This window comes from Narcine bancroftii, chromosome 9 (assembly GCF_036971445.1).
Source record: "Narcine bancroftii isolate sNarBan1 chromosome 9, sNarBan1.hap1, whole genome shotgun sequence".
NCBI classification, from domain to species: Eukaryota; Metazoa; Chordata; class Chondrichthyes; order Torpediniformes; family Narcinidae; genus Narcine; species Narcine bancroftii.
Genome location: NC_091477.1, coordinates 106,949,940 through 106,977,459, shown reverse-complemented (window position 1 = coordinate 106,977,459; position 27,520 = coordinate 106,949,940). Strand labels below are relative to the sequence as shown.

General features: G+C 39.9%; 1 protein-coding gene across 3 annotated transcripts in view; it reads left to right on the top strand.

The window, feature by feature from the left end:
• tnk2b (tyrosine kinase, non-receptor, 2b) overlaps positions 1–27,520 on the top strand; it is a 192,678-nt gene that overhangs the window by 9,952 nt on the left and 155,206 nt on the right. For 2 of the 3 annotated variants that reach the window (XM_069897195.1, XM_069897196.1), the window contains exon 2: positions 2,826–2,937. The exons of the other annotated variant lie outside the window; for it this stretch is intronic. The gene's annotated coding sequence lies outside the window, so the exon portion shown is untranslated. The remainder of the gene's footprint in view (positions 1–2,825; positions 2,938–27,520) is intronic. 3 annotated transcript variants of the gene reach the window in all.

The window sequence follows — 27,520 nt, the reverse complement described above, 5'->3', positions numbered from 1 at the left end:
ATTTTATCTGCACAGATATCCCCCGCTATCCAGAAGTAGACCATTCATATATAACCATATAACCATTTATGGAGCGGAAACAGGCCATGTTGGCCTTTTGAGTCCGCACCGGTTCACTGATTTTGTGCGCCCTCTTCAGGCATTGGTCCCAGTAGATCTTCATTCAATAACGATGGGTGAATTCAATGCAGGTGGAATCTTATTGAAATTAAAAGCAAGGTTGTTGTCCTGAAACTTTTCAAAAGTGATATGGTGTAAAGTGAAGAGGCAATTACCTTTATAGGGGAAAAATTTTGAATATTCCTAGACCCACTGCCCTGTGCTCTCCCATTAGCTAGCTTAGAGTCCCCACACTGATCCCACTGCCCCGTGCTCTTCTGCCAGCCCGCTATCAGTCCCCACACTGATCCCACTGCCCTGCGCTCTCCCAACAGCCCGCTATCAGTCCACACACTGATCCCATTACCTCACGCTCTCCCAACAGCTAGCTGAGCTCTATTATTACTTTTTGCTTTCTTTCGTAAAAGCAAAAGTCTTCTTTGGATTTCTTTCGGTTAGTGGAAACAAAAAGATACTAATGTAGGTCTTCGTAAAAGCGAAGTGATGTAAATCAAACTTTCAAAAAGTGGGAGTTAACTTTTATTTCTCTTGTTGGCACCTGCATACAAATCAATTAGAATGGACTAGCAACTTCTTGCAAATTCAAATGAAGCCTTTAGGCCAAATGCTGTTGACAACACTAATGAATTGCATTTACAAATTGCTTTTAACAAATAAAAATATCATGCAGAAGCAAAAAGGGAAAAATGGATGTCAAGCTAAAGAAGAGTAACTGAGATGAAGAGATAATTCCAAAGAAGATTCTTTTTTTGGGGGGTGGGGGAGGAGTTGTTGGCTGGCTGATGGATAGAAAGATTGAGGAATTATTTCCAGAGCCACAAGACCAAGACAAGTGACAGAGTGTATACTCCTATTGTGCACCTGTTTTCCTTCTTGATTGCCTGATTTTCTTCTGATATTAAAATGTTCTAATTTTTCAATTATGACCAGTCATACTATTAAATATTACTCTAGCTACTGTTATGCTTTGTTTCCATTGCTGCTTGTTGAACTATTCAAATATTTTGTCAAAATGGGTATTTAACAGGTCATCCAATAGCCTTGATCATATTGCCTTTATGGGTTTCATTTAAAAAAAAATCCTATTCAAATAAAGTTTGTTTTAATTCTGGTGTTAGTTGTGGTTAGCCCTGACTACCACCCTGTGGCACTGACCGCCACTGTTATTGAATGCTATGAGCATCTGATGATGGAATGCATCAAAGCAGAGATGCTGGATCCATTTCAATTCACCTATAAAAGAAACCATATCAAAGACGATGCTGTAGCCTTATCCCTTCAATCTGTCCTGGCCCACCTGGAGAATGATGCCTCATGTGCCAGGTTGCTCGTCAACTTCAACTTGGTGTTTAATGTGATCATTCCCTGAAGGCTGGTGGAGAAGCAGCCCTCACTGGGACTCAACAGCCCCTGGACTCTGGACTTTCTCATGGAAACACCACAGTCTGTCCGGGTTGGTTACAGAAAGTTCCCATCATCAGTAACAATAATGAGTTGCACTACAGAGAAGAGGTGGAAATTCTCCTAAAATGGTGCGAGAATAACAATCTGAGTCTCACCATGGACAAGATGAAGGAGATGATCGTGGACCAGGAACAACCACCCTCCACTACACATCAACAACTCTTGTCATGGAGAGAGTGGAGAGCACCAAGTTACTTGGAGATCACTTAACTAGTGACCTAATGTGGACATACAATATCACTTCACTTGTCAGGAAGGCGCAATAGCTACTGCAGTTCCTGATAAAACTGAACGAGCCTCCATTATGTCAACCTTGTATAGGAGCTTTATCGAATGCATCCTGACCTGGTGCATCACAGGTCAATCCACAGGACCGTAAGGGTCTCCTTCCCTCCCCATCCCCACCCCCTGAACCATCAACGTGATCTGCCGGGATCGTTGTCTGAAGAGGGTGCACAGAATTATTGAGGACCCTTTCCACCCTGCACACAGGATCTTTCAGCTGCTCCCACTGGGCAAGAACAACAGGAGTATCAGAGCCAGCACCACCGGGCTGAGGAACGGCTTCTTCATGTGGGCAGTGAGAATGCTGAACGACCAAAGGAACTGCGCAAACTAACTATCAGAGACTCGTATTCATGAATATATTTATTTATTATATATGAATACTTGTCCTGCATATGTATTGTTTGCCTGTATGTGTGTTTTGCACTGAGGACCAGAGAATGCTATTTCGTCGGGTGGTACTTGTGCAGTCAGATGACAATAAACTTGAAGTCTGCAGATTGTGAATCAAGACCCACACCAGGCACTCGAGTGGGGGAAAAAGCAATCCTAAATCAGCTCTGCAGTGCAGTCCAAAGGATTTTTTTTCTTTTTTAATCTTTTTTTATTGGTTTTATAAAAAATGCTGTGCAATGAAGAAAAGGGAATAAAACTGAAAATACTCTCTCTCATATAAATAAAATCTACACATACACATAAACACCTCACCCAATCTATGAAAAAAAAATCTGAGGAGCTTATGTTGAGGGTTAAGTATATTTTGTAGCTTTGATTCATACCGTGAATTAAAAACAAAGGTAAGACTATATCTCATCTGGAAGAGTGAGTACATTTAATCACATTAAAAACATTTACATCAAATGAAAATAAGACATAAATGGTCGCCATGTATCTTCATATTTCACCGATGAATCAAATACATGATACCTAATTTTTTTTTTTCTAAACTTAAACAGGACATAATATGAGAGAAGCATTGAAACAGTGTTGGAAGTTGAGAGTATTTCCATTTGAATATGAAGATTCTTCTAACCAACAATGTAGAGAAGGCTGCAACCCATTACACAGGTACAGAAAAACTTGAGGCTCCAATAGCTCAGTGGTTAGAGCACAGGTCTTGTAAACTAGGGGTTGCGAGTTTATTCCTCACGGGGGGGCCTTATTTCTGTGAGGGATGCTTGACAAGTGGTGATTCTCTGTCTTCCTCAAGTTGGACAAAGTTAAAGAACTTCATGTATGTTAGATTCTAAATGTAGTATTACATGGCAATAATGGATCCTTTAACCTTTCAATAACCCCCAAAAAAACAGTTATTGGATCGGGTTGTAGTTCCACCTAAAATTTCTTTCCAATAGATTTATAAAAATGGACAAGACCAAAACTTATCAATGTAGCAATATCAGATTTGCATCTGTCCCAAGTAGGGTTAATATTAGAAAATGTATCATTTTGAATTGATTAATGAACATCGGGTACATATTAAAGATGTATTCACCAGTTTAAGAATCTTGTCCCATAGATCCTCTGATAAGGTCGTACAAGTTCCAATTCCCAAACCTTTTTAATCTTATCGTGAAGAACTGGATGTAATTTCAGTAATCTATCATATACAATTCCAATTCATCCTTTCTGAAAAGGATTCAATTGAAAAATATTCTCAACTAGATCTGGTGGATATACAAATGGAAAGTCCAGTAATATGGTAATTAAGAAATTTCTAATCTGTAAATATCTTAAAAAAAAGATATTTGGTAAGGCATATTTACTTGTCAGCTGTTCAAAAGACAATCTTCCTTAAATAAATTTTCAAAATAAATACCTTAAATTTTCCATATAGAAGATTAATGAATTATTGATAGTCGAAAAAAATAATAGAGATAGCACTTGAATAAACAAAATTTTAAAATTAAAACATTTCCTAAATTGATACCAGATTCGCAATATATGTTTGAGTATTGGATTGATCTGAGAAAAACTAAATGAAAGAGAAGTACCCAATAAAGAGGCCACTGAATATTGCTGTATAGATTTCAATTTAAAATCTGTTCATAATAGATGATCCAATTTCTCAGAATAAAAAATCCAGTGTTCGAAAACTAATATTAACAGCCCAGTAATAAAATCTAAAATTAGATAGAGCCATACCTCCTTATTTTTTCAATTTTTGTAAATAAAATTTACTAATTCTAGAATTTTTGTTCTTTCAAATAAAGAAAGAAACTTTTGAGTCAATATTTTTTTAAAAATGACTTGGGCTGAAAACTGGAATTGTTTGAAATAGATATAAAAACAGGTAATTTTATCACTTTAACTGCATTAATATGATCTATTAAAGATAATGATAAAGGAGACCCTCAATTAAAAGACAATTTTACATACTCAAAGGAGAAAAATTGAGTTTATATAAATCTTTAATTGTTCAGTAATTTTAACCCCAAAGTATGTGAAATTATCTCTGACAATCTTTAATGCACTTGATAGGGATCTGCATATTAATTGAGAAAAAGTTTATTTTTATGAATTTTAATTTATTTCCAGAGAAAGTCAAAGGATTTTCAACTGTGACTTTAAACTAATATTCCTTCTGGCTTCTCAGGAGCCCCAGGAAACATTTTCAAGAAGAATAGCAGGAGTTCTCTGTGGCCATTTTTATTCTTCAACTGAATGCACAAACAACAAGTTCATAGTACATTAAACTGTATAGCACAGCACAGGGCCTTCGGTTGCGAATGTCTGTGGTAAACACAATCGTGATGCCAAATGAAAGTGAATCTCTTCTGCTTGCACATGATTAATATCCCTCCATTCCATGCAGATATAAAAGCCTCTTAAATGCTGCTTTTGTATTTTTTCACCATTACCTTGGCAGTCCAACCAATTCTTTGCTTTTTTTTATAAAAAGCCCCACACATCTCTCTGAAACTTGGTCTTCTTCAGAATGCATGATCCCTACTATTTGACAATTTTCCACTGAGAAAAAGATTTTGATTGTCGATCCTTTCTGTACCATTCATAATTTTATAAACTTGCATCAAATCTCTCTTTAGTCTCTGAAGCTTCAGTGAAAACTACTTAAGTTTGTCCAACTGCTCTTTATAGTTTATATCCAGTTTAAATCCAGGCAACATCCTGGTAAACTGGAAACACATGAGAGACATCAGATGCTCGAATCTTGAACAAAAACAATCTGCTGGAGGAACTCAGCAAGTTGAGCAGTATCAGTGGGGAAAAAAAGAATGGTCTTTGTTTCGGGTCGGAATTTTTGATTAGGCTGAGTATGCAAAGAGGAGGCAGCCAGTGTAATGAGGATGGGAGGGGTCAGCTGGGGGACTGGTGAAGCAGGGAAGGGTGAAAGATGATGGATTGATGGGGAGGTGGAGGCACCTGATTGGCAGATGCTGAAAGGAAAGGAAAGCAAGATAAAAAGGGCTTCAGGTGAAGTAAGATGAGCCATATAGGATGGAATTAGAGATGATTGGAGAGGGGTTATTAGTGGAGATTAAAGCTACCACTGCTGGAATCTGATAAGGTAGCAATGGGTGATACAATGGAAGTTGTTGGGGAGAGGTGAAGGACAGATGGAACCAAACTAGTTTCAAGATTCAAGATTTCTTTTATTGTGTAATAATACAGAAAATGTAATATGACATGAAATTTCTTTTTGACTGCCGTAAGGCACGATTAGCAATGCCCAGCACCCCTTAGAGTAAAAACGAATCCCTTCAGAGACACTGAGTGCTGTGGATTCGCCTCCAGTGCTCCCACAGCCTCTGTAGCTGCACAATTCTCTGTTCTCAATTCTCCAGTAGCCTGCAGCCTGTGTGGGTCCTTCGACTGCAAGTTGCCAAAAGCCTGCCAGTTGTGAGGGTCCTTCAACTGCCGAGCTCCTTACTGATCTGCTGCTGTGGTCACCATTCTGTGGGATCAGTGGGGTGGGAGGTAAGTGTTCTCCCAGTTTTTAGTGCCCAGCATTGGTCCGCTACTCCCCCAGTTTGCAGCCCATCATGGACGGTTGCTCAGCATGGGTGCTGCCATCTGGGCACAGGAATAAAAGAAAACAGTTGGCTCCTTTAACAGGCCCTTTTAAGCCTTCATGGTGCTGTCGGCATTAGGACTGGGTGGACCAGAACTGTGTCTCTGCTCCCCACTCTCCTGCATTGGCACCAGCAGCACTGCTGCCATTACAACAGCTTTGGCAGTGCCACCGTACTTTTTTTTCTACCAGCTATATATCCCATCCCCACTTCTTTGTACCTTCAGCAGGTATCTCTCCCTCTCCCTCTATGATTCCCTTGTCTGCTTATCTCTCCCGACCCACCTTTTCATGACACCCAATACTTTACCCTGTAGTCACAGGAGATGAAACACTTGCTCTTGCACTTCCTCCCACACCATCACCTTGAGACCTAAGCAACCCTTCCATGTGATGCAGATTCACATGCACCTCCTCCAATCTCATCTACTACTTTTGGTGCTCCTGATTTGGACTCCCCTGCATCAATGAGACCAAGGGCGTACTTGGGGACTGTTTGGCAGAGTAACTGCGCTCTCTGCAATAGCCATCCTGAGCTCAACACCCCTCAATAGTGGGTCAAGTATCAAATGTTGAGACTGAATACAGGAAAGAGACTGGTGTTTTCTATGTCATGGTGCCAAGGTAATAACCTCTCTCTAAACATCATTAAGATGAAGAAGGTGGTTATTGACTTCAAGAGAGTGGCAGAGACCACACCGCTGTACACATTAATGATGGTGAAGTGAAAGAGTAGATAACTTCAACTTAGGAATAAATCTCTCCAGTGATCTGACCTGGGCCAATCACACCCATGCAATTGTCATAAAAACAAACCAACATCTGCTACTTTTCACGCAGTATGTAAATGTTTTAGGAATTGATGGTTTTTTTAGCCAAGTTTGTAGATGATATGAAGATAGGTGGAAGTATGGAGTTTGCAGCAGGTCTTCGATAGGTTGAGAAAATGGAAAAACAAGTGGCAGATGGAATAAAGCATAAGGAAATGTATGGTAAAGCACTTTAGTAGAAGGAATAAAGTCAAAGTAGGCCATTTTCTAAATCATAAAAGAATTAAAGTGGACACCAAAGGGACTTGAGTCCTTGTGCAGTAGTGCAGGATTTCCTAAATGTTAACTTGCAGGTTGGGTTAGTTGTAATGTAGACAAATGTCAAGTCAAGTTTATTGTCATTTGATTGTACAAGTAAAACCCAATAAATAATATTCTCCAGTCCTCAGTGGAAAACATGCAGACACACAATTAGACATAAAACACATACAGACAAATAATACACATGCAGGACAAGTATTTCATCTATACAAATAAATAAATATTGTTTTGTACATATGAGAGTCTCGTCTCATGATTAGTGTGAGCAGTTTCTTTGGTCGTTCAGTATTTTCACTGTCCCTGAGAAGAAGCTGTTCCTTAGCATGATGGTACTGGTTCTGATACTCCTCCATCTCTTTCTTGATGGGAGCAGCTGAAAGATGCTGTGTGCAGGGTGGAAGGGAATCCTCAATGATTTTGCATGCGTCTTCAGACAATGATCCCAGTAGATCATGTTGATTTGGTGGGGGGGTAAAACAACCCATTGATCTTCTCTTCCACTGTTATGGTCCAGTGGATCGACCTCCAATTAATTTCTCTGCAGCAACTGTACCACACTGTGATGCAGCCTGCAGGACACTCTTTATAGAGCTCCTGTAGAAGGTTGACATAATGGTGGCTGGTAGCCTTGCCCACTTCAGTCTTCTCAGGAAGTGCAGTTGCTGTTGCACCTCTCTGACAAGTGAGGAAATGTTGAGTGTCCATGATAAGACACCAGTTAAGTGAACTCCAAGGAACTTGGTGCTATCCACTTTCTCTACTACAGAGTTGTTGATGTGTAGAGGAGGGTGGCCATTCCTGGACCTCCTGAAGTCCATGATCATCTCCTTCGCCTTGTCCATGTTGAGGCTCTGGATGCTACTCTTGCACCATTTCACGAGATTTTCCACCTCTGTAGTACGCCTCATCGTTGTTGCTGATGAGGCCAACCACTGTTGTGCCATCTGCAAACTTGATGACACATCTGGATCTGGCGATGCAGTCGTGGGTTAGTAGCATAAACAGGAGCGGGCTGAGTACACAGCTCTGAGGTATGCCATTTCTGTTTTGACAGTGCTTGACATTTTGCTATTGACCTGGATAGTATGTGGTGATAGGACAGTTTCCCCAACAACATCTGGGGAATTATCATATTAAATGCCAAACTGAAGTCAATGAACAGCAGCCTGGCATATGAGGCTACATTCTCCAGCTTGGCCAGGGCAGAGAGAAGGGACAAGGCTATAGCATCGTATGTGGAACAGTTTATTCTATAGGCAAATTGAATTGGGTCCAGCATATCTGGGTGGTGAGCTTTGATGCCTTCAATTATCAGAAGCTAGAAGCATTTCATTAATGCGAAGGTCCGTGCCGCAGGATGGTAGTTATTGAGGCTTGTTATTGCTGCCGTCTTGGATACCGGGATGATGATGGGTGTCTTGAACCCTGTAGGAACAATGGATTGCTGCAGTGAGGTGTTGAAGATGTCTGTGAAGACCTCCATTAATTGGTCTGCGCAGTTCTTCAGTACCCGACTAGGAATGTTGTCTGGTCCTCCTGTCTTGTGTGGGTTCAACTTGGATAGGGTTCTGTTCACCTTGGCCGTGGCTATATAGCGGGTGTTCATCAGGGGAACACAGAGCTTTCTTTGGCATTATCCAGATCTTCTCATCAAACCGTGTATGGAAGGCGTTCAGTCTGTCCAGAAGGGAGGTGACATTGTCCTTAATTCGCAAGATTGACTTGTAATCCATTTATATCCTGATCTCTGGCCACATCCGCCTTGTGTCGCGCTGCTGTCTGTGGATCTTCTGTATGTACCCCTGCTATGCCTTCTGGATTGCATGAGAGAGTTCAGCCCTGACTGATTTTAGTGCCATCCTATCCCCTGTCCTAATGGCAGCATCACAAGCTCTGAGAAGGGCCTGGTCCTCTACATCCAATCATGGTCTCTGGTTAGCCCAGGTTGTGAAGTATTTGATCTTGGTGACATCCTCGATGCACTTGCTGATGTTCACATGTCCCTGAAACAGCTCCAGTCCATGGTCTCAAACCACATGGATAAAAATACAGATTATCTGATGGCATGATATTGCTGTTTGTGTTACATTGTGCAGTATTTGGCTGTTGTATTACTGACATTACAACAATGTCTGCTTAAAGTACTTAATAGAAGGCATTTTGAATATCTTGAGGTCATGAAGTGTAAACTTGTCTCAAAGTGATGACGGGCCTATTGTCTATTTTTAAAAAAAATTCTATTTGACCTCTGAGAATGTACTTACTTTAAATTGTTTTTATCTCTTTTCCTGTTTTTTTTTAACTCAATACCCAAGTAAACGTGGTGGAATGGTTTAATTGCTTCCCTTAAACACTTGCTTTTTCTTTTTGTTGATCAGCTTCTTTGGCAGATTTAAAAAATAAGTACACCAGATTCAAAAGCAAAATTCTGTGAATTCTGGAAAAATATACTAAAAACAAAATGTTGGTGTTGTCCATAACATTCAGCAATTTCAGTTTTTTCTGTGTATGATTGCTTCTTGCTGTGACTGCTACCTTTCAGGAATGACAGGAATCTTTGTGTAAATGGGAAATATTAGATCACATAAAATAGGAGTTTCGTTTTTGTGAAGAAACTAATTGTACTTTTGCCAAATCCTTCATGGACTTAATGTTGGCTTATTATTGCCAGATTTATTTTTTGACTCTAGTTTCACAAAAAGCGTCAACTCTGGATCATCAGCCCTGATTAACTAGTCAAATATCACAAGTGTGAATCCACCTTCGCTTAAAACAAAAGTAAAATGCTGCATATGGTAGAAGTTTGGAATAAATTCACGACATATTCTTCTGATTTCTCTCTCTGCACAATAGCTCCCTAATCTACTGAATTATTTTTGTTTTTCACAACTGTGCCCTTATTTGGATAAAAAAAGTTTACTGTCAATTGAAATCAAATAGTGCTCTATGGTGTCCTGATATCATCCCTCTCAATGGTTTGATTTAATTTAGCTCTGCTGAGCAGTATAGCATGTGGAAGACGCCCACAATTGCATAGTTATCATGGCATGTGTGTGGGCTTCTTTCAGGGGGAGTGGGTGGAAAGGGTGGAGCTTGGCATAGTATTGAAATTGCATGTGAGGGCAGGTAGGGTAGGGAAGGGATTGGAGCTTGTTTCTCGCTGCACAGGGAACATCGTGGATTATAATCATGGTAAACAACTCTGACACTCACTCAGTTATGTAATCTATGTGGGTGTAGTCTGGAAACTACAGTATTTAATTTCAGTGCTTTGATGATCCACATTGTTAACAACAAGGCAATCTGTGGGAGTTCGGAAGGTTGAGCTTAGAATCTTGATAAGCAGCTCCTTTTTAATCACGCACCTCTCCAGTCCTCTGATGGAAATTAAAAGGAAAATCAGTCTATTGCCATATTTTGTATCAGAATTAAAATGAACTGGCTTTTGTTTTTGTTTTTATTGGTTCCTTGTTGGTTTTCCAGCAAATTCCCTGAACAAAGAAGATAAAGTCAGTCCTTCAATGCATTTGTCATGGAAAGGCCACAAACCCACTTGGTAATTGCTGATAATTAATAGATACCTTTTACCTTTAGAATGGAGACTGTCATTGAAGTAATTGTATATGTGAATGCAATAAACGATCTGTAAAACCAAAATGTAGAATGTAAAGATGTGAAGGAGTGGTTGAGGTTGATGAAAGATGAAAGGAAATAGGCTTAAGTTTAATAGCTATTTCCTGTAGCACTGCCTTGTCATCATCTGTCGTTTCCTGTAATAGAGTTGTCAACCTGTGCCGAGGCAAACATTTTTTTTTGCCAACTACCAACCCCTTGTACTAAAATAGTCTAGGGCTTCTTTGCTCTTGAAATGTGTGAATGAGATTTCAGACATGCCTTTCAATGAATGATAAAATTCAACCTGAATTCTGGCATGCTATGTTGCAGATCATTGAAATGGAGACAAACTAGTATAGGGTGAACAAGAAATTGCACAGATACAGGGTACAAAAGGGCTGGAAAAACTCAGCAAGTCACGCAGATGAAGGGCCTTTTACTTGCATCAATGTTTCTCCAGCTCTTTTGAGCACTGCACAACCTTGTGTGCCTTCTGTTATAAAATTTCGAACAATGTTTTGATGTTAAAATTATTCATTGAAATACCAATTTATTAAAGCTGCAAGAATAGGAAGCTGTTCTTGAAATTCAGAAAATGTTGTTTTGCAGAATATGTTTGTTTTGTGCAAAAAGGTTAGTTTTGATATTAGAAGAAGTAAAGCTTTGAATAATTACGTGCTCGTTAAGTTAACTGTAGAAAGTAAATGAAATTGCACCATGAATTTTCATCTTTGTGTTCATTGTCTTCACAAATTGCTGACTACACACTGTGTTGCCTATGAATTAGAAATATCATTTGCATTCCTCCTGACTGTAACAGCTTTCGGGGGTTTCTACAGTGCTCCCGTGGCTGCATGCACTTATTTTAAAGAGAGAGTTCTATTTATTAGGTCTGTATCAACAAAGTATTGTAGTGGGCCCATTAAACATTCCCTTTCACTCCTACTGTGGTTGTGTTATGACATTTCTGCTGGTGATTTGGCCAGTTAATTAAACATGCTTCAAAGGTCTGGAAAAATCATTCACCCAAAGCTGTTTGGGCTTTGAATGTACAGTGACCATTTGGTCTGGCAGCCAACCTTTTGCCTTTTTTCCCACTCCCCCTTACAGCTTTTTGAATCTGGATCATAAGTATTATGGCAAAAAGGAAATTCTCAAACTAAACATTTTACTGTCTGTCCGAGTGGACAGTACAGCACTGGGGCACCTAATCTAATTGGTAGATGCAATTGTGAGTGTGGGTCCTGTGATTAATCTAACAAATTCCAATGGAGTTTTATTCCATTTCGATAGCCCATTTATAAGTTCTGATGACATGTTAATTCTGTTAGCAAAAGTTATGGAAGACAGTTCTGTGTGATTGCAAGAAATAGCCAGAGGGAAGGAAGAATATGAGAAAAGGATTTTTTTATCAGAATGATTTCAATATTAATTAATTATGAAACTTGAATTTCTTATTTATACAAAAAGATTGGTTCTGTTATTAAAAAAAACAAATGTGTACATATCGAGAATCTGTCATCCATTTACCCTTTTAGAGAATTATTAGAAGGAAAGCCATCAGTTTGGCAACTTTCATGATCTTGGGATGTTCCCAAGTGCTTTGCATGCTACTACAGGTGCCTAACCTTTTATTTGGAATTCCAAAAACCGGCACTTTTTCCAGAAGATGACGTGACACATAAGTAATGTTAATTTCCCTTAATAAATCCTCCATTTTCAGAGGGAGGATCCCCCCACCCCCCCACGAAGTCCCTGTCATCCACACCCTCTTACCTTCAGTGGAAAGGTTACTCTCGGACCCCAGCACTCGGTGGGAGTGAAGCAGGCAGCAGCAGCTGGCTCAATGCTGGAGCAATAGCCATCTTCCTTACCCGTAATCCCCTATGCAGCTGGAATTTCTGGTGCTGGCAGAGTGGTTCCAGCTGTGTGGAGGATTATGGGTAACAAAGATGGCTATTGGTCCCACAAGGTGCTGTCACCATGATCTGGTGCAATGCTCTGTAAATCTGGGCTTGGCAGTACTGCATGGCTGCTGCCGTGTCGGGAGTTACATGGGGGTGGGGGCAATGAACGGCGCTGCTCTGCCGGTGTGTGCCTGAGGGCTGGCCCAACGAGCTGATGGAGCACCTGAAAGCTGCTGGCGCTCAGCTCCACCACCCCAGTGGCCCGCTCCTCCTGCAGCTCTGCACCTTGTGTCCAGCCTTCTGCCCCTCTTGGCCACTGGCACTGAGCAGCTGACGCTGGCCGCCTTTTTGGGTGAGCTCCTGGGCCACCCCATTGCCTCCAGCCACCACCTAACTGACACGCTGGTAGAGAGCCTCCTGTACGACACACATCAAAACCCCCCCCCCCACCCCGCTCAAAATAGTCTGGCCCTGACCCGGAGGGGGGGGCACCATGGACAGATGGCTGGCTTGGTGGGGGGGCGATGGATGGCTGGAGCGGGGTCGGGGAGACAAACAGATGGCTGGAGGGGGCAGTGGGGGGGGGGGTGGGGTGACAGACAGCAGAGGCTAGGTGCAAGACATTTGCTTAAAGGGACCGAAATCAAAATAATTCTGAAATCCGGAAAATTCCGAACAACAGCAGGTGTCCGGACCCGACGATCCTGGATAAAAGATTAGGTACTTGTAAGTACTTTTTAAAGTGTCATTGCTATTTTTATTCAAAAACATAGCAGCCTCTTTTCACACAGGCCCAAAGAATAGCATTTAGAAAACTGACATGATAATTGTGGTTCAAACCCAAATTATTTAATTCAGCATGTAAACTGGCCAAATATTTTACTGGTTTAACTAGAAGGACCTGTTATCGTGTTGTGTCCCCAAAATAAAAAAAAATAAACCTCAAACAACAGTAAGAACTTGAAAAGAAGTTCTTAAACCTAAAATGATTAGGTTCTACGAGGCAAAAAAAGAACTAGGGAGATGTCAGTGTTTAGTAATAAGAGAAAATATTTAAACTGTTCTAGTAGCAGCTGATTTGAGCATGTTTCACTGTTCTGATGAAGAAATTGGTTATTTCTTGAGAGAAGGAGCCATTGTGGTATCTTTCTACTTCCACGTGAGATATTAACATGTTCCATGGTGGCAGTGATATCTTGACAGATTGAGGGCCACAGAAGGAGGAGGTAGATTGATAGGGTTTGATACTGGAATTTGTACTGGAATTATATATAATATATATATTTATAGGTGAGGACTTTTGTAAAAAATAAATAATAGATTGTATGAGGTTTAGAGGGACAGATACCAAGTAAAATCGCTGTTTGATCAGTCTTGCTGAAGATGTCCATTGTTGAATTAATTTACTGCTTGATCAGTGGTTGTTCAATTTTCACTTTTGCCAGTAGGCTTTAAAATTATAACATGTACAATTTCTCAGATTTTTCAGAGGGAGGAACTTGATTTACATTTTGGGAAACCATATAGTTTGCATTATGCCACTAAAGAATTGCTGAAGTAATATTGTCCCATCTTGCAAGAATAAATGAAAAACAATACTGTTTTTCTTGACTACTTACTACACATTTTTGTTCCACTTTTCATTGCCTGTATATTGTCGGACTCTGGCTTTACCCTCCCCTCAATTTGGTCTATGTGTCGTCTGAGTCCAGCGTGCTCGTTGAATGAAGTGATAGGAGAAGGTATTCGGTTTCACAATCAGTTTATTACATAGCACAAGAATAAAGCTTAACAGAGCTCTGGTTCAGTCGTTAGTTCATAGGTCTCTTGCTCGGTGAGCTATTCCCCAAGACTGACTCTTACCGTCCAGTCTCTTCTGATTATATAGATCAATATCGTTGCACTGAACAAGAGTTGGCTTTTTTGATGGGCTCCTTGCCTAAGATTTATCTCAAGCAACTTCCTGCTCTGCAGTTATCTATGGTGTCGACCTCCCATCTTAATCTCCCAGGCCAGAACATTCTGTTGTTTTAATCAACACCTTCCATTTACCCTTATGACTCCTCATTCCTACACAAGTGGTTTATTTATTTTGTTTTACTCTGACATTCTCAGTCACGGTACTCTTATCACTTATCCTTGCAATTCACTTATCTTCCTGTCAGTGGCCTGTTTCATAATAAATCACTCGACACTATGGTTCCTCCAACCTCATCCTGTCTAACTTCTCCTATCTGATATCCTGTTATTCCCATGTATAACTTTGATGTTTTCTTTCTGGACTTGTGGTTTAAAGTTAGCAGTTTAGTGTAACCTTGGGGATGAAAGTATTTTCTCTCTTTGTATTTGGAGTCAGCAAATTCTACACATACTATAATCAGCCAACTTTTCTACATACTGTGGCTGTTACTTAATTACATTAATATTTCCCATAAACAGTATAGTTGAAGTACATAGTAAATTGCTACATAGTAATGGATTAATGAATACATAATGAATAGTACATAGGCATATTTTCCATGATTACTTAACCCCTAGGTTCCAACAATATGTAATCGTCATATTCAACCAAGTACATTCAGGAATCCTGTGCAGTTGGTACAACAAGAGGGGGTGTGGGTGGTGGTGATGTAATGGGGTTACATAACAGGACAATAGTCTGTATTGCAATTTTCTGAAATTGTTTTATTTGATTTACTTTTGGACAAATTCTGAGAGTAAATTTTATTCTTTACCTCCAATTTTTGGGTAAGTGATTTGTTACTTCTGTAAGTGTCAATTTCTGCATACTGACTAATGTGACGGAATGGGTTAATTAAATATACGTTTATAAAAGGGATTAGAATTGGGTTAGCTGTTGGGTTACATGCATTTTTACAGACAGAACACATGCCTTGCAAAGTCTGAGGGCAGGTGCAAACAGAAGGTTCTGGGCTTTAGCAACATTTGCAAGCACACCCCAGAAACTGAAACATTTGCAGAGAGTTGGGGGGGGTGGGGGGGGGGCATGGTTTTTTTATAAATAAAGGCTGTAAATCGCAACATTTGCAAACTGAAACAAAAAAAATAACAGTGCCTGGAACATCAAGAGGGGAGGGGCATAGAATGAGAGAGAAGGAATTAGCAGGAGGCAGTCTGAGAAAAGGCTGGACAGAAAAGGTTTCCTTTTTCAAGACTGGGCAGTGTTCTGATATGGTAGCCTGAGTGTACTCTCTGTGGAAATCAGGAGTGGTGGCTCGCCTTCCCGGTGTGGTGAAGAGGCAAAGAACTCTGTGAGAAGAACCTGGAAAGAAGATGAGTTTCTTCTGAAAGACACTCTTCTTTGGAGTGCCCATCAAGCAACAACCATCTCTCTGTAACCCTCCACAACTTTCCTGCCTGGTAATTCTAAGTAAAGCACTTAGAATGTAATGACTATTTGATTCTGTACACAGGATTGAAGATTACTGGAAACTGTAGCCTTGGAAATGTGGACAGTGGAAGATTGGTCAGTAAAAAGGACTCTCTTGAAAACGCATTACGTACAATTGCACTTAGATTGGGCTGGGGGAGGGATTGTGTAAATAACTTAGTGTTGATCAGTGAAGTGTTGGTCTTGTTGTTCTATACAGAGAATTAAACTAATTTTGTTTAAGAAACCATTGCTTTGGTGTATTTCTATTGCTGCTGGTATATGGGGTTCACTGAACTCATAACACTGTCATATAACTTTCTATAATTGTATATCTGGGTCAATAATCAAACAAGCTGCTGTCTTTCAACACATTTTGCAATTATCTTTTGTTATGTTGCATCAGCAGAAACACAGTGGAGATTGATTTCACTTGAGAGTTGGATGATGCTTTATTCATGATGATTCTATTTTTGGTGCTGACTCCTCGATGTGAGGGTCAACCTTTTGGTTTTGTTGCAGCTTCTGATGACGTTAATGTCTGTACTGTCAGTAAAGTACTCTATGTAGTCAATGGGTAATTTACCTGGTATGTCCCTTCTGTTTAGAGCAGCTTTGACTTTTTGATTGTGTATTTGAGTGGATGTCTGCTGAGACGAAACAAATTTCAAATTTTTGAAATTATTTCCTGCACTTCATGGCACCTTGAGAGACAAATGTTACATTAGAAGGAATACGATTTTTGTGGAAAGCCATCTTAAAGTATTCCTTAAGGATAAAACATTTCAGTGAATATGCAATATTAGTGTGGTACTATAGACAATGCAAAGTATCAGGGAAAATTTCCTTCACAGAGTGCAATAAATCAGATATTGTTAAGTATATTGTGGCAGAGAATTTATATATAAAAGAAACGGGGAGTTGTGTAACCCCAAAACCTTTATTTTGGCTGGATTAGCGCATACGCAGAGGAATGTGTTACCTCCGATCTTCTGATCATAGTATTAGGCTTCAATTTAAAACCTCATGTTTTCCTTCATACTAGAGATAGGATCTTGTGAAAGATACAACACGATTCTCTTCGTTCATGTGTTTCGTGGGGATGTGTTTCATAAAGTAAAGGTTAAATAGATTAAGATTTCATTTCCTGCCTGGAGTGTCAGAGAATGAGGAGAGATTTGAAAGAGGTATGCAAAAATATAAAGGGTTAGATGGGATAAATGCAAACCATTGAGGTTAGGCAAGACGAGAACTAGAGCACTTGGGTTAAGGATGAGGTGAAATGATTAAGAAGAGCATTAGGGAGATTGTTTTTCACTCAGAGGGTGATGAGTGTGTGGAATGAGCTACCAGCTGAAGTGGTGGATGTGGATCCTAGAGTGGTATACAGGGCTATGGACTGGGTGCAGATCATGGAGATTAGATGCTATATTAGATGCATGGACTAGATGGGCCAAAGGGCCTGTTCCTGTGCTGTAGTGTTTCATGGTTCTGTAAGTGTTTAAATGTAAGAACTGATACAAAAGAGAAACATGGGCTGTTTTAGGTATTTGTGAACTTTAAATCAGATTATTGAGGAAATTCTATTTCTAGAAACCAGCAGTCGAAATGAATACCAGTTGTTCTCAACATGATTAGCAATTTTGTAAACCATTTCTCCTTGCTTGAATTTTGAAATATTATCAGTAGACAACTGTGATAAATCAGTAATCAACATAGGTTGCAATTTTTTTTGTAAATGGTCTCCCTGATGTGGGGGAAGCCACACTGGGTTCAGTAGGTGACCTCTTCAGATTAACAAGTGTTGCTTCACTTGAAAGGACTGTTTGGGGCCTTGAATTATGGTGGGAAAGGAAGTGCAGCATTTTTTGTGGTCACAGTGATAGGTACTGAGGGAACGATTAGTAAGAAGAGATGAGTGGAGGAGACTTGGCGTAGAGTGGAGATGGGAAGATGTGTCTGGTGGTGGGATCATGTTGTAGATGGTGGAAATTGCAGAAGGATGTCATTTGTTGGATGTGGAGGCTGGTAGGGTGGAAGATGAGTACAAGGGAAATCCTATTCTTGTTACATTTGGGAGCTGACAGGGCCAGGGCAGATGCACAGGAAATAGAGGAGATGTGGTAAGAGCTGAGTTGATGGCAGTAGAGGGGAAGCCACTTTTTTTTGAAGGAGCCATCTACTGCTCCTGTTGTGGCATTCTCTACATCAGAGAGATTGGTTGCAGTCAGGGAGATTGTTTTGTTGAGCACCTTCGCTCTATGCGCTGCAATAACAGAGACAACCCAGTATCGAACCCTTTCGATTCCACACCCCATCCCCACACCGACGTGTCAGTCCATGTCCTCATGCACTGCCAAACCAAGGCAACCTACAAATTGTGGAAACAACACCTAATATTCCATCTGGGCACTCTTCAACCAGATGGCATTTAACATTGACCTTCATTTTCTTTCTCTCTCTCTCTTTCTTGTGTGTTCTGTCACACTCTCTTTCTCACTTAAGAGTTCTTTCTCGCTCTTGCGGTTTCTCTTTCTCAAGCATTTCTCATCTTACAACTGAACTTTGGAGCATGGGAGACATCTATCCATATTTGAATTTAAATTAGTCATCAGATTAGAATTTCTGATGATCATTGAAACTTGCCATGTTCTCTTCCTCTAAAGAACATTATCTGCCAATTTTCATGTCAGTAACTAGTGAGCACTTGTATTTTCTTTGAAGTTCATAAAGCCAAATGTGGCTGAGTAAATTGCGTGGGGTGAAATTAGCAGTGACAAGCTGTTGGTATTTAGTAATGCTTCTTTTTATATAACCATATAACCATTTTCAGAGCGGAAACAGGCCATGTCGGCCTTTCGAGTCCGTAACGGTTCACTAGAACAACTCCACTAGCTCAATCCTCCCGCTCTCCACCAGCAGACCATGTGCTTTCTTAACTACCCTGTCTACCTGGGAATCCACCTTCAAGGAACTCTGTACCATAACTCCAAGGAACTCTGTACCATAACTCCAAGATCCCTCTGTTTCTCTACATTCCTCGACACCCTCCCCTTAACTGCATAAGTCCTATTTATATTATTTTTTCCAGAATGCAGCACCTCACACTTGTCAACATTAAATTCCATCTGCCATCTTTCAGTCCACTTTTCCAAACAAACCAAATCCTGTAATCCAAGAAAGCCTTCTTCACCATCCACCACTCCCCCTATTTTCGTATCGTCTGCTGCTCATGCTTTATTGGTAGGATAAAGTTGCCTTGGGCCATACATAATCAAGCACAGTGAGAAGTACACACCCTACAACCTTATTCAAAAGCATTTTGAGAATTAAAACAAACGCTGTAGTATCTGCAAAACTCTAGGGTTCTCATTTTGGTTAAATTGTTAGTTTTTTTGATGAAAATGAACCTCCTTTGTATTTGACAGATACTTGGATCACTAGCAATTTTTAAAAACATTTTTCCAAACTACACTTTTGGAAAGGTGATTTGTATGTAGATCACATTCTCCTGTGCCTTAGGAAAAAATATAAAAATGCTAACAAAAAAAAGTAGTACTATGGTTGAAACTGTTCGCATTTTCTCTCAATTTTATTCTGATTTGCCATCAATCATACAAGGTAAGCACAAAGGTTAAAATGACATTTATTTTAAATTTCTCGTGCTGCCTTCACTTCAATCAGTTTTCCAGAAGTGCACAACCCTATCAAAATGCTGTTAGTAAATGTAGCCATGCAGTATATTGGAAAATGTCCAGTTATTGCAGAGACCTGATCCAGCAGAATTTGGCTTTTATTGCTCAAGATCCTGAGAGTAGAATTCAATTTTGGCTCATTGGTTTTCCTTTCCTAATGGGAAAGGCTTGCAAGTAATAAATTGAGAACAAAGTAGGGATTTAGAACATAGTACATCAAACATTACAGCACAGTACAGGCCCTTCTATTCACAATGTTGAGCCGACCTATGGAACATTATTCTAATTTTTCCTCACTAAACTACTTTTCTTACATTCATGTCTATTGAATGTCCCTATTGTACCTCCATCATCATTCCCAGTAATACATTTTGAAAATATGGAAAAAATGTTTTGAGGATGGCGACAGTGGACACGTTAAGGAGCTGTTTAGGAAATCGTTTGGAGGTGATCGAGAAAGAGTTGTTTTGTAGGTGCAAAGTGATTAAAATAATTTGGCACAGTGTTTTATGAATACAAGAGATGGAATCTGATTTACAGTCAATAAATACTGTTTGCTATTTAATTTTTTCAATTATGATCTTGAAATGCCTGCTTTTATTGCTCATACTTAAAAATATCCTTGAATTGAATGGCTTGCCAGATCATTTAGGAAAGTATTTAAGAATCAACCAAAGTGGTTAATTTGTATTCGCATATAGGCAAGTTTGGATAAGGAGGAAGATTTCCTTTCCCTGATAGACATCAGTGAACAGGCAAATGTCGCTGTTTATACAATGAATGTACCAAAGTACATTTGGGGTGTTGTGTTTTTCCTAAAAGGATTGTGTAAAAGTTTCATGATTTACTCTACTGCCCTCTGTAGGTAATGTAATACTATGAAGTTACATTCAATTCTTTCTTTGGCTTGGCTTCGCGGACGAAGATTTATGGAGGGGGTAAAAAGTCCACGTCAGCTGCAGGCTCGTGCATCTTTTGAGGGGGAGGACGTGGAGGGGGAGGACGTGGACCTGTCCTCGGGCCTGCGCAAAGGAGCTTTTAGGTGGAGTGCAGTGCGCGCAGTACTGGCCCCACCCTTTACACCCATGGTTCGTGTGCCGTGGCCAAGCAAGCTGGGACGTGGCAGGGAGGTCCTTGGGTCGTAGGTTTTATATCGGAGTGGCCTTCTCCTATGCAGGTTTCTTACCCGGGCTGGAGGGGCCTGCCTCCCCTCCTAGGTCGGTCCATACTGCCCGGACCGGGGCCGAGGCCGCCGCAGTTCACCCTGTGCCTGGACTGGGGCCACCGCCTCCCACTCCCTGCCCGGACAGGGGCCTCCGCCTGCCTCACTCGACCGAGGCCGGGGCCGCCGTCTCCCCCTTGCTCCTGCCCGTATCGGGGCCGCCGCCGTCTACCCTTCGCCCGGACCGGGGCGTTACATTCAATAGTAGTTAACTAATCAGCAAAAAGTTCATCCCTGCTCCACCTTTCAATAATAAAGTGACTCAGCACCATTTTAAATGCCCTTAATTCTCTTGGAATTTGCTTTGTGGCTGAGCCTTCAGGCCCCATTGAGTAGAAGATTACAGCCTCACAGTTTGGCGGGCAGCAGCCTCCTTTGAAGAAGACCGCAGAGCCCACCTCACTGACAAAAGGCAAAGGAGGAAAAACCCAACACCCAACCCCAACCCACCAATTTTCCCTTGCAACCGCTGCAATCGTGTCTGCCTGTCCCGCATCGGACTTGTCAGCCACAAACGAGCCTGCAGCTGACGTGGACTTTTTACCCCCTCCATAAATCTTCGTCCGCGAAGCCAAGCCAAAGAAAAGAAAAAAAAAGAATTTATCCAAAATGATTGGGACCGGGCATATGTATGATAAACTTGTTTTTGGAGAACTGGCCATTTTTAAAAAAAATTGCCCAGTAGCAACAGCAAATCACTTGTATCAATGTTTAAACAACAACAGACAACAGAGGAAGGCTTTTTAAGCATTAAAATAATGTTTAATTCTCACCCAAACAAAATGTTGGCCACCACTGATCACCGAAATGAACCCAGAGTGGCTGCTGATCACCGAGACCATCCAGCTGCTGATCACCGACACAAGCTCACTGCTGCCACCGATCCCTGGGGAGGGTTCCTGGGCTGGTGGAACTCTCACTGGTGAGTCAGTGGGCTCCTTTCTCCCCGGTCACTGGACCTCCTAATGCCGGAGTCCTGATTCCAAATCCTCCCGTAGACCTACTGCATGTGCACATTGGGGAAGTAGGCCGAGAGGAAGATTTGGCATCCGGTGTGCTGAGGAAGTAGAGAACACCATTGAACCCAAGGTCCTACTCCCGCTGTGCAGCCTGATGTCCCCGTTCCTGCCTGGAAGGCTGCTTTCCTTAATGACACCAGGATGAGGGATTCTTCCAACCACTTGTGGCTGGGAAAAAGTGGCAAGTAGTTTGAGAGGGAGAGTGGAGAGGAAAGTCAATAGGGGTAAGTAAGGAAGAAATGGAAAGGGAGAGGGGAGGGAGTTACCTGAAACGAGGACAATCATCATCTAATTTAATGTCAAGTTAACCTTTTTCAACCTGTGAGGTCAGAGGTCAGATCAATAAACATTTTGGATAAATGAGGTTTGAAATGCCATCTAAGTCGATCAGAAGTGATAGAAGATGTTGGAAATACCGACGCTGGTAGTATGATAATAACTGTAACCAGAGATGAATTGCGTTTCTGGGTTAAGACTCTTGTTCAGAATTGATTGCTATTTTTGCAAATGGAATTCCAAGTTTTGATGTTCCATTTTTGGACTCTGTGATATTCCACTTCATACCATTGTTCTTATGTGGCTATTTATAATCAAACGTGCTCTCTCTGAAATATTAACTGCTTGTTGGATAGGCAGAAGGGATATATGGTAATTTTGGACACGGAAGGATTTGCCAATTTCTACCTGAAACAAAGTGCAATTCAGGTGGAATCTGAATCAGATGCACATAAATAACTTGCATTTATATTGAGCATCAAACAAAATTTACCACTTAACCAATATATGGCAAGGCAGCTGAATAAAGGCTTAGACAAAAGACTAAAAGTTTTTCTAATATTTGGCAGTCTTGATTGACTTCGACATAATGATTGTAGATGCAATTAACCTTAGCCTTTAGAACTTCTCTGAGATAGTTGCCTGACATTTACCAGCCTCTTCAATTTCTTTTCTGCTTTATCCTTCTCTCTCTTTTAGAGCCATTTGGTTGATGAAGGCCTGCTGACTTTATGACTGTTGTTCACAATCTTACATTTCTAGAATATTTCTATATCTATTTCAAATTTTGTTTTTAGTCACCTGGCTCACTGGTCAGAATTTTAGAAAAAAGTTCAAAACTTGAGAAAGTCATCACGGGCAGTCTTTGGATTACACAATTCCTGAGAACTGTCCATAGCTGAGTTTCCAAAAGTCCAAAACAGCATTTTTTTAAAAAGTTGCCTATATCATATTGCTGTACCTACAGACAGTAGTGTGTAGGATGGATATACAGTATATAGATAGATGAGTGCAATCCATCAAACATTCTCACATTTAATTGAATAATCACCCTAACATTTCCCATCATTAATGGAATATATTATTGTAAACAGTCCTTAATGAATACCCAGGAAACATTTTATTAATATTATTATTGTCAAATGCTTTAAAATAAATAGGAGAATTTATGTAAACTAAAATTTCTGTAAACTTGAGACCCCCTGAGGTGAATTTGCTGTTTTTCCTTTGCAAGTGAGCTGCAAGAATGTGATTTAAAAAAAAAATACTATGATGTAATAATTTGTTTGGAAGTATTTTTCTCCTTTTGAGGGTCCCTTTAAATGTTGAATATCCTGTTTGAAACTATCACCTTATATGTGTGCCAATTGACATCTGAAAGTGTCAGTTCCTGGAAATTGCTAGGATAATTTGATAATGAGTTTATTGTAATATATGTACAATGTACCAAAGTTCTTGCTTCAGCCAAACAGGTACTCATGAAAAAATAATAATAGTAAATTTAATTAAATTAGAAAAGCCAGTAAGTACATAAAATAAATTCACACTAATCCTAGTGCAAGAATAACTAACATAATAGTGCAAACAGATCTCTTGTGCTGCCACCGCAGTGCAAGAAGAGGTTGAAGATTCTACTAACTGCTGGAAAGAAGCTTCTGATCGAGGTGCTGGTTTTCTGGCTTCTACACTTTCTGCCTTGGTAGCAGATTTCAATTTTTAGATCAAAGTTCAGATTTATTGTCAGAGTACATACATGACATCATACAACCCTGAGATTCTTTTTCCTGCAGGTGAAGCAGAATTACCACTGTACACGGTGTATACATATAAACAAAGAAAGAACTATAAACAGATGATGAATGTAAACAAACTGTGCAATACAGAGAGAATTTTAAAAAAAGCAGTGAAAAGTTGTGACCAGGATGAATGAGATCTTTATTCCAAAAACATGATTTGTTGCAATAAAAGCAGAAAAACTTAGAAATACCTGGAGTTCAGGGAACATCTGTGGAAAAAGAGTTAACCTTTCAGGTGATGACCAGCATTTGCAGCATTTCTGTTTGTTTCAGATTTCTTTTTGTATGTGAACTGACAAGTCTCCTGGGAGTAATTGCTGGCTTTGTGGTGATTTTTCACTTTGGAATCAGAAGGGTCAAATCGGGACATTGTTTTCTATGCAAGGAGATGTAAACTGGATAATGTTGTTTAAAATTAGAGAGACACAGGAGATTGCAGATTTAAAATCAAAAGCTAAACACAATCTGCTGGAGGAATTTAGTGGGAAGAATGATCAAGTTTCAGGACAAAACCCTTTATCAAGACTGGGGATCAGTTTCAATCAAGGGTTTTGGCCTGAATTGTTGATCATTCTTTTTTCCCCTCTGAAGCTGCATGATTTGCTGAGTTCCTCCAGCAAATTGCTGTTTAAAATCTTGGTTCTGTACTTTGAGAACAAACAACATTAGATTACTTTTGGAAATTACTTTTTAATTTATAAGCATGTCCTTGTCCGTAATGAAATAATAATTTTCCTTCTAATAGCGTTCGGTATTCCCAAGATAATGAGATCACAATCAAGTTAACAATATGCAGTATCAAAATTTTTGTGATGGGATTTCATGAGATTTGATGTTGCTGCCATTTTATTTGTCTTAGCCTTTAGATACTGGAATTAACTGTTGAGTTCAAGCTCCAGTATGGAATTGCATGATGGCCAAATCATCATTAAATTCTGAATAAAGCAATGTATTTGTTTGACACCATCTTTCACAGATGTCTCTACCGAGTAATCAACTCTGCTAATATACTGTATATCCTTTGCTATATGGAAGAAAAAGAGGTAATTCACTGATTGTAAGTTTTTTTTGAAGTGCTGCTGGTAATGTCCTAGATTCTAAAACAGGACAAATTGTAAAAAATAAAATCCCCACTTTTGTCCCAATTTGCTACTGAATGTGTTTCATCTCAATTTTCTTCTTGAGCAAGCAACAAATACATTGATTGTTAACAATTTTATTTCATGGCATTATAGAAACTTTTGATTTCTTGAGTTGAGTAATTGATGCAGGAAAGAAGACAGCGCCACAAAAAAATCAATGTGCTTCATTTAAATTTTTTTATTGCGGTTACACAGAATGCTGTCACTAAGCTGTTTCCTGTTCCACTTCACAAATGATGTTTTACTGCTCTAATAGCTGCAGAAACATTTAAACTTTTGTTGATTACATGGTTTGAGGATTGGAAAGAAGCCTTCTCGTTTCAATTTTGAAATGGAGAATAGATCTATCAGATTCACTCCTGAGTGTTGAATTCTTGACACATCTTTGATGTTTTGCTCTCTGTTAAACTAAAGGGCTAAGTTTGCTAACAGCTTTTGTATGAGTCTGGATAATATACAGACAACACCGGAATGCTTTAGAGACATTTGTGTGAGTTTGTTGAACACGAATTAATTACTGTTTCTGAAATTGATTTTTTTTCAGGTATTGTATGGCTAGGCCTTAATTAAGGAGATTACTTTTACAACTTGTTACTGCAATGCCATTAGCATTTGCACAAAACAAATATTTAAAAAAAAACCCAGGCATCTGGTACCTGTGGGGATTAATAGATCCCAGATAAGTGAATTTTCCAGTCGCATGTTGTGTGACTGGAGAACTAATAGTGAGGCTTGCTAATTTAATCTATTTATTTTCTGCATTTTTTTTTACTGGTTGCTTGAGGCTGCCGGTTGATTGATTTCTAGATAACAGGAGTTTTACTGTAGTAAGATTCACTTATGATAATTCTTGCCCAGTAGCTTCTAGCAAATTTGGCATTTTGGGTTTTACCCAACATGAAGCTTTTTTTTCCAGAGATTTTTAAACTTGAAATGTAGACATAAAGCACAGTAGCAGGCCCTTTTGGCCCACGAGCCCATGCCTCCCAAATGCCCCAATTAACCTACAATCCCCAAACATTTTGAAGGGTGGGAGGAAACTGGAGAGCTCAGAGAAAATCAACACTGACAGGGAGAGCATATCTGGGTCGCTGATGCTGTAATAGCTGTTTATGGGCCCAGAGGACCCCAAAACCCAACAGCAATAGAAATTCACAAAGACAAATCGTTACTTAAACAAAAGTTGCTTTTAATTATGAAAATAGGATCAAACTTTAACTTATTACTATTAACTTAACCCCATTCTAATTCTAAATGCACATGTAAGTAATGTGTGTATAAGTTCAGAAAAGTTATTTGATTCACAGTCCAATCTCACTTCTCTGGTTCTCTGGTATCAGGCAATTCTTATACTGTGCACAGAATTTAACATTTATGAATCTTCACCATTCTTTGGTGCTTGAATGGTTACCACTCAGGAAGGTTCTTGTCGGTTTTCAGAGAGAGTTTTGTGCTCGTTAGACACAAACTGGTTCTTTCCGATCAGCCACTTCAGTGTCTTGCTGAAGAAACGTGGCCCATCAGGGTTTTCCCCTTCTCCCCCCCCCCCCCCCACTTTTCTTTCTTTTAGAACAGCCAACAGCATTCAGACAAACTGCAGCTCTGGACTAATCTTCCAAGTCCTTTCATCTGTTGCTTTCCAAAACAATAATCCATTATTCCACACCATGTCCAATTAACACTTACTTGTGAAGTCTCCATAGGCATTCTTCAAAGTTTTTGCAAAGGCACTCAGAGCCTGAATTGTTTGGCTTGAGCAGAGCTCTGGCATTCTAAATGAGATCTGTTTTGAAGTGTTTGTATGTGACCTACACTAAAAAATCTGCCTCAATTTATTTCCTTTAAAACATATCTATATACAATATAAAATATAACATAATCTGTTAAATATCATTGTGCTAACTGTGCCACCCCAATGTATAAAAGTCCCAACTCTTTCTTAACACATGCTTCACAGATAATCATATAACCATATAACAGTTTATGGCATGGAAACAGGCCATCTCGGCCCTAAAAGTCCACGCTGGTTCACTCAAACACATCCACTAGGTGTCCCCCCCCCCCCCCCCCGCCTGCCTATTCTCCACCCATAACCCTCCATCCCCCTCTTATCCATGTATATATCTAGCCTCCTCTTCAATGAAAGAATTGACTCTGCCTTAACTATTTCCTCTGGAAGATTATTCCATTCAGCCACCACTCTCTGAGTGAAGAAGCATCCTCTAATATTTCTCCTAAAATTTTGCCCCCTTACCCTCAACTTGTGTCCTCTTGTTTCAACCTCCCCTGCTATCAGGGGGAAGAGTCTACTTGCATCTAGTTTATCTATTCCCTTCATAATTTTAAACACCTCTATCAAATCCCCTCTCAACCGTCTACGTTCCAGTGAATGAAGTCCTAACCTCTTCAACCTTTCTCTGTACTCTAGGTATTTTAAGCCAGGAAACATCCTTGTAAATCTTCT